This window comes from Phyllostomus discolor, chromosome 1 (genome assembly GCF_004126475.2).
Source record: "Phyllostomus discolor isolate MPI-MPIP mPhyDis1 chromosome 1, mPhyDis1.pri.v3, whole genome shotgun sequence".
Taxonomy (NCBI): Eukaryota; Metazoa; Chordata; class Mammalia; order Chiroptera; family Phyllostomidae; genus Phyllostomus; species Phyllostomus discolor.
The window spans coordinates 60,765,086-60,771,793 of record NC_040903.2 but is presented as its reverse complement, the minus strand read 5'-3'; positions in this window follow the sequence as shown (position 1 = coordinate 60,771,793).

Below are 6,708 nucleotides of genomic sequence, written 5' to 3'. Positions count from 1 at the left end.
CGAGTTAATTTGGTTTCTCTCAAACTCTGATGCATCTGGTGTTTTTTGCTTGGCTCACTTAACAAGCAGACGGACTAATTAGGAGACTGCATTTCTGGCACTGGGGGCTGTGCCTGTCGCAGCCGTCTTGCTGGTTCTCCTGGTCTCCTCCCAGAGCAAGTATAGACAGGTGTTTTCTGCAGCTGAACTGTTCACGTACATAGGATTCTTTGAACAACGAGGTGCACGTTTTCTCTGCAAACTCTTGGACTCAAGCAGTGGCTCTCCTCCTGGGCTGCACCCTGAAATCGTCTGAAGATTCGAATCTTGTGCAGGTTCTCTTTACTCAGGGCTGAGAGATTGGGCCTCGGTGTGGGGCTCAGAAGTGGGGGCTGCTGGAGTTCCCTGGGTGAGCCCAGTGCACAGCCAGAACTGAGAAGGCGAAGGACCCACAGTCCACATGGCCTCGCTGTCCTTGGGGAAGCCACTTGGCACCAGGCTGCTGTCCTGTCCCTTCCTGGCCCCTCCACCCTCTTACAAACTCCCTCCTCCCTGGCTCTTGGCTGAAGCCTCCCTGCTGAGGTTGCCTCTCAGAGAGGAGTCCCTGTTGGGGGCCATGGGCTGCTCCAAGAACTAGCAGGTGTGGTTGCTGGAGAGCCTCTGCTCCCGGCTGTGAGTCAGGTGGCCTTGTCGTGTATCCCAATGTGAAAGTTTGACATTTTAATCACAGACGTAAAAGCTTAGTCTTGGGTTTTATTGTGGGACTGAGTGTAGCTTGGCTAACCTGAGGCTTCATAGCAGGGACTGTGACCCAGGGAAACACTGGCCCTGTGCCTTTCCACTTTGTAGGTTCTCGAGAGTTACTTCACTTTCTTCTGATTTATGGCCAGCATTTGAGCCTCCATCAGGACAGACTTTGGGAAACCATGTCCAACCCGAGACCAAGAAAGAGATACCAAAGGCTCGGGGGTGCACCCCTGGCGGCAGCAGCTGTGGCCCCGCCCTCGCCCCAGGCCTTGCTCCATGGTAGAGTGTCTCAGGCTCCAGGCCCTCCCGCAGCTCTCACGAAACGAAACACGAGCAGGTTTCTTTGCCACCAGCAGTTGGGGGCAGGGTACGTGAAGGATTTGGAGGTGTCCAGTGCTGAGTTTGGGTGCATTGTCACGATTATAGCCTCGCCCTGAATTTCTGTCTCACCGCTGGCCAATCTATTCCTCTCCTATGATGACGGTGAGACAGCACCAGGCAAAAATTTCTACATGGAATTTTTCCATCTTAACAGATGCCATTTTAGCCAAAGAGGAGATATCCAATAGGGATTTCTCAAGCCAAGCCTCCAAAAAGGGAGAGGAGCCCTGACCAGCATGGCTGTTGGTTGGGCGTCATTCAGCAAAGTGAAAAGCTGCTGGTAACGCCTGGGTTGCAGGTTTGGTCCCCAGTCGGGGTGTGTAAGGAGAAGCAATCGGTTGATGTTTCTCCCTCATGTCAGCGTTTCTCTCCTCTTTCAGCCTTTCTTTCCCCTCTCTCTAAAAATAAATTAAATCTTTAAAACAAACAAGTAAATAATAGCTCTGGCCGGTGTAGCTCAGTGGATTGAGTGCTGGCCTGCAAACCAAAGGGTTGCCGGTTCAATTCCCAGTCAGGGCACATGCCTGGGTTGCAGGCCAGGTCCCCGGTACAGGGTACACAAGAGGCAACCACACATTGATGTTTCTCTCTTCTTCTCCATCCCTGCCCCTCTAAAAATTAATAAATAAAAAGGGAGATGAGCTGCGGTCAAGTAGTTAGAGATACCTGTTTATTGGCATTAACATCTTCCTTTGTGAAACAGATTGGAACCAAGATAATTTGGAATAAACAACTTGATGTTTTATTTTAAGTTTATAAGATATTTCTTTGAGTAGTGACAGAGAAGAAAACATGACACTGTTCCCTTCCCTTTATAACTTAGGGCACACAAAATAAAATAATATAAAAACTCCCTCGTTGCTACTTAGCCTTGGTTAGTTTCATTTTGTAAAAACTAGGATTTTTTGTTAATTTGTTCTAGCCAAAGATGGGTTTAACTCCTATAATAGTCCAGGAGTTACTGGTCCAGAGACGCTGCTGCTCCTGTCTTGGGGCTTCTTTTACAGGCAGTGAAGGCAAGAGGTAAGTAATTGACTTGCCTGCAAAATAAGTGGGTGTATATTTCCAGTCCATTCCCAAAGCATTTGTGAACAGGGAGGGCACAGCACAAGCATGAGGGAGGCAGGTGGGCCTGAGGGACCCCAGTGGGTCTGCCTTCCCAGCGCAGGGAGTAGCCAGGCTCTTGCGGGGTATGAGGAGGGAAGGGGGTCTCTCCCTGCCCCCTCAGACCTGCCACATTGGAGGGCCGGCAGCACTGGGAACAGTTGCCCAGCGTTCTTGTGGACACTGCTCTTCAGACACCCGTAGTTTCCCCAGGAATCAGATTGCTAACATGGTGTCCCTTTTTCTGTCCTACATGAATCCATTCTTTTTTCCTCCAGACCAGAAGAAAAGAACTGTAGCCGCTCAGTTTTACAGTGTGTTAATTTAGTTCCCCAGTGACTGAAGTCAAAGACTGAAGGCCAAGCACTTTACTCAGGAGGCTGGGACTTCTGCCAAGACAGTGGGTGGCTTCCAGGCGGCCACAAGTGGAGCGGACACGTGGCTCCAGCAGGGGGAGTGAGGCGCCTTATTGCTACAAAGGGGTAGGAGACCCGCTTCCCCGTGTTTGACTCAGGACTCAGGCTGGCTCCTGCCACCACTGCCTCTACAGTGCTCAGGGCTTTCCTGCATCTCCTGGGGAGCCATGGGACCTGCAGAGGCAGCAGGTGCTCAGAGGTGACTTGCTTTACTCCCTTAGGCTGGCCCGACCCCAGAACACACCATGTCTGCAAATCCCAAGTGAAAGGGAGCCCTTAGTGCCACTCACTTCTCAGCCCGTTGTTTGGAAAGCTAGCTTTGTTATAGCACCTTTTGGGGGAAGAGGACTTTAAAATTTAGGTGAATTATCCAAGTCTGCTTTTACCGAATGAAGCACTTCAACTAGCCCAGGCCCCTCGCCGCTCCTCATACCAGACGTGGTCTTTGTGTTCTTCCGTCTTGCTCTCCAGGGGGACTGAGGCCGCACGGGTGGCCTTGGGTTGGGGTGTGGAAGGCCTGTGAACACGGGTGGGAGGAGAAGCCAGTTGCATGATACACTGATCATGAAGGGCCCTGACTCGGGGGCAGGTGTGTGTGTGTGTGTCTGTGCCTCAGTTTCCCTTGGATGGGGTGGGTGCCTTAGGAGGAGCTGGGGGGTCAGCATCAGCACAAACCCTTCCATCTTTGGGGCTTTTGTAAACCAAAAGCAAACAAAGGATGCTGACTCTCTCAGCTGCCCATCGTCTTGGGGGACAGACTGGCCATTCTCTGGGCCAGGCATCGTGAGGCCAGGCTGTCCTGGGCTCCTTGGAATGGATGATGACCCCACGTGCATAGGACATCACAATTTAAACTGCACCATTGAAAAAACCTGGCTGGCGTAGCTCAGTGGATTGAGCGCAGGCTTTGAACCAAAGTGTCGCAGGTTCGATTCCCAGTCACGGTACATACCTGGGTTGGAGGCCACGGACCCCAGCAACCGCACATTGATGTTTCTCTCTCTTTCTCCCTCCCTTCCCTCTCTAAAAAATAAATAAAATCTAAAAATAAATAAAATTTTAAAAGATTAAAAAAATAAATTTTAGGAAAAAACGTAACTGCTAAAATAAACATCTACAACTACCCTACCGATGTAAGTAGGGAACAGTTGGTGTGTTAAAGGGATTAGTTTTCTCCTCTCAAAGGGGTCCGTGGGCTCACTTTGGGGCCTGACGGCACTTATCAAGAAAAAGCCCTGTGGCAGGAGGTGTTTTTAAGATATCCAAACCCCAAGGCATTTTTAGTGAAAAGCTTCTTATGACTTATTCTAAAAGTGAGATGGGAATTTGAAAACACACCAGTGGAAGAGTGCAGCGATACTCCAGTGAGACCGAAGGTCCCAGTAGGCGGAGCAGGGCGGGGCGGGGCAGGCACCGGGCTCCTTTGAGGGCAGGAGGGCTGCTCCTTAGCTGCCAGAGCTAAGATTTTACAGAAGAACCACGTGATCTGCTAGAACTCGAAGCAGTAAGATCCTCAGACGACTATCCAACCCCCACGCCCCTAACAAAGCACCTGAGGCACAGGCAGCGCTGGGAAAGAAGGCAGCTCCCCAAACAGCCCAACACCCCAAGTGCCTAAGGAGCAGAACCTGTTCAGCCAGTCAGGGGTTTTGCGAGGATAAAGGAGAGGAGGTGTGAATGGGCTTTAAAAATGGTGCTATAAATAGTTTAAGGACCTGTTTGATGTATGGTTGGGCCCCAGTGGAGAAAGTTAATCTAAGGCACTGCAGGGCAAAAGACCAGGTTCTCCAGAATAACAGCCCCCTTGGGCCACTGGCCTGTGTGTGCCTGTGGCTGAGGTGGCTGGTGCAGGACGGAGTCTGCAGGAGGTGCCCCAGCGCCTCCCAATGCAGGGAGAGTGCTGCTTTCCTTTTAGTGCCCGCCCTGGACGTCCAGCCTCCTCACCAAGCCCAAGCAATCCGGACACCTGCGCTGGGGGGGGGGGGGGGGCCCTTCTTGCTCACTGGATGATCCAGGATTCAGATGTGGGGCTTTTGACTCTAAGACTGCCCTTTCCTTCGGCTGAACCTGAGGAAGAGGATACAACACCGGGCAGCTCTGAAGTGAAGGCCTTTTCCTGAGGCATCTCAGACCCATGTGTCTGCATTTGACAGACAGGAAATGAGCAGTAGAGCTGGGGCCTGGTCCTCTTTATGTCGGAGGCCGCCAAGGTGAGGTTTCTCTGGTGCTACCCTGGCCCTCCACACACAGGATGCACCAGAGGAAACATCACAGCAGAGGCTGTTAACCTCTTTGGGTGAGAGACCTTTGGGGCACCTAGTGAAAGATGTGTTTCCTCTCCCAGAACTGCACACCCAAAATGGACACTTAGCACACACTCTTGGCAGGGCTCCCAGGCCCCTCCCCCCTCCCCACAGGAGTCTGTGCAGTAACCTGGCTGCCCCGGTGGGGAGTTCCAGCTCGCAGGGTAAGACAGAACGCTACTGGCAGTCCCTATGTTTCCAGTGGGGCAACTGGGACAAAGAGGTGGTACACAGCACCTGATGTCCCACAGATCAGCCTTGGAGGTGCTAATACACAGGATCACAAGGTGGGACATCAGAGGGACAGGTTGGGGGCGCGCTTCTCTGGGGAGGACCTGGGGAAGGGGTGCTGTGAGGGAGTCCTACTTTGGTCCCCACAGATCGGAGTGGTGCACTCCTGCTGGAGGCTTCTTTGCTTTCTTGGCCATGACCTTGCTCACACCGGGCCCGTGGGTCTCCTGTGCGCAGCCACTCTCGGGCAGCCCTGCCCACTAGACTCAGTTCTGCTTCCACAACACACAGCAGCTCCGAGTTCCCTGGAGAGGGAGCCATGCAGAAAGAGCCCTTCAGATTTCTCTGAAAGGCACTAGCAGGCAGGGGCGATGATTAGAAGAAAACCAGGCCAGAGCCTCATTTTCTTGGTCTAGAAAAGATGAGCTGGCGAGTGAGGCAGGGGATTTCATCCTATACTGTACCGTATAAGGCATCTGTGGGCTCTCGTGGGCTCTCCCCAGACTGGAAGCTCAACAACTTGTGATGGGGTTTGGGGTGTGTGTGACAGAAAGTAAAAAGGGTGAATAATGGAAGGATGCTCACAGAATGTCACAAGCTGGACACGAAGAATGACAAACAGACCTGACGCCAGACTTGGAGACAGGAGGGACCAGGGGCCTGCGCAGCCAGAACCTGCTTCTCCCGCTCATTGCCCTCTGTGCACCAGGTCTTCCTGACTTCCCCACGAATGGAGAGGAGGGCCGTGGCTGCAGTGGGTGCACAATGACCTCAAAGCCCCACAGGCTTGGAAAGAAAGTTCTCGGGGCTGAAGCTGTTAGCTCTGGTGCCATCCCTGTGACTGGCTTAGCTCTGGTTTGTTATCAGGAAGAGGGTGTGAGCACAGCTGGGACAAAGGCCAAGTCTATCCAGGCCTTCTCCTCCTGCCCCTCCCACCAGCCTGGCTGCTCACCTGGGGACAGTGCTGACCCAGGCCAGGCAGGCTCTTCATCCTGACTGGGATGAAGCTGAAGGGAGCTGCTGCGCAGTGACTCAGTTCACAAAAACTGCTGCAACGCCACTGTGGTCTGGGAGGCCTCCGAGGTGGCACGTTCCCCAAGGTGTCCCACTCAGGGGGCTGCACTGGAGGTGGTGTCGTGGGGAGGGCTTCAGGCTCATCTGGTAGTGTGTGTCCTGTCAGCGAAAGGTCCCGGGGCCGGCAGTGGAGTTAGGACACCACAGCCAAACTTTCCTCCAGGACGCTCTAATCTGAGTTCAATACTTCGAGAAATATGGTATCTTCGTAGATGTTATATCAAGTCACTTCCTTTAAGGGTGTGCTGGTGACCTGAATGGTTAATTTAGGCAGCAAACCATTTCCCATCCTTGAGCAAAGGACAGAGGATGTAAACAGCAATACTCAGCTTGATGGTGACCGTTCAAACACACACAATAAGGAAGAACTCAATCAAAGATAGCAGCACAGAGGAGTGATTTTTTTAACTCAGGGAGTGGAAAGTAGGATGCAGTTTCGTAAGTTCCTAAAAACCTTTCTTCCGTGATCTTTG